The sequence below is a fragment of the Temnothorax curvispinosus genome, unplaced genomic scaffold (genome assembly GCF_003070985.1).
Source record: "Temnothorax curvispinosus isolate PA1 unplaced genomic scaffold, ASM307098v1 QBEX01018434.1, whole genome shotgun sequence".
Classification (NCBI taxonomy): domain Eukaryota; kingdom Metazoa; phylum Arthropoda; class Insecta; order Hymenoptera; family Formicidae; genus Temnothorax; species Temnothorax curvispinosus.
In genome coordinates this window covers 1-1,163 of record NW_020228214.1, presented here as the reverse complement: position 1 = coordinate 1,163, position 1,163 = coordinate 1, and the positions used below count along the sequence as shown (strand labels likewise).

Genomic DNA, 1,163 nt, shown 5'->3' with positions numbered 1-1,163 from the left:
AGTGTAAGAGCTGTGTTGCTGCAGTTGGATTTATCTAAATCGAGGTAATAGTTCCATTAACTAAACATTTGTTTAGCAATATGCTTAAGTAGTTCTATAGATTTGATTAGTAATATATTTTTTCTTCTTCTCTTCTCTCTCTTTTTTTTTATATTTATTTTATTGGGTATATACACGTGTATATTTGTACTTGCATACAGATATAGACGTGCATATTTGTTTTCAGTGTCCATTCCTTATGTTACTTATTAGGATATTTATTAATATAGGTTATTCTTATTTTATTATAGGGCTGGTTATCTATACTGTCACCGTGATTTCGTTGGACGGATATGATAAGGATAAATTAAAAGTAAGTTAAAGCTATATATCTATCGTTACTACGTTTATTCATATAATCTTAGTCTCTCCCCTTTTTTTTATTTATTTTTTTTTATTATTTTTGTTTAAATATATTCAAGTATTTGCCGCGTGTTCTTTCCTTAGCTTCGTCTAAATCCAGGCGATAAGCTAGATTACGTAGTCTTTTTACTTCTAGCATAAGGCTTGTCGTTGACATTTTGCTTAGCTCTGTAAGAATAATTATTTATTGATTATATATAACGGTTTTATCTTATAAGAGTGCAGTAATTAATATATTTCGTTATTGTTATAGGTGATAAGAGGTAATAGTGAGCTGAGACTGAATTAATAAGGATAAAGGATAAGTATTTCAATCTTATTTTATATTCTTATGAATATATATATATATATGAATGAGAATATTAATGTATTTTCTTTCATTTTATTTCAGGTAAAGAATAGGTACGAAATTATCCTGGATGGGCTTGTTTTACGAGTGTGAATATGAATACGTTATAATAGTAATCTTACAATTAGTAAAGCATGTAAGTTACGTGCATTTTAAGGTTGACTAAATATATGTGTTTTCCTATTTCCTATTATATGCGTGTGTCAGCGTATTCTTTCCCCTTTTCTATGCATGTATGTTAAAGTTAAATTATTAATATAGAATTAAGATTATATTCTACTGATTGCTACGATTTAATTTTCAATCAAAGTACTTATTCTAAGGAAATTAAGGTCCTCCACCGTGCTCATTAAGTATAATCATAGGTTAATGTATAAAATTAATATTTTATTTCGATCCCTTCACCATGTAC

The 1,163-nt window shown here is 27.6% G+C and overlaps 1 long non-coding RNA gene across 1 annotated transcript; it reads left to right on the top strand.

Moving 5' to 3' along the window:
* The first annotated feature begins 3 nt into the window (after positions 1 to 3).
* On the top strand, positions 4 to 744 carry LOC112468379. Its single transcript, XR_003042384.1, has 3 exons — positions 4 to 44; positions 291 to 352; positions 656 to 744. It is a non-coding gene; the product is annotated as an uncharacterized LOC112468379 (long non-coding RNA).
* Positions 745 to 1,163: the final 419 nt, after the last annotated feature.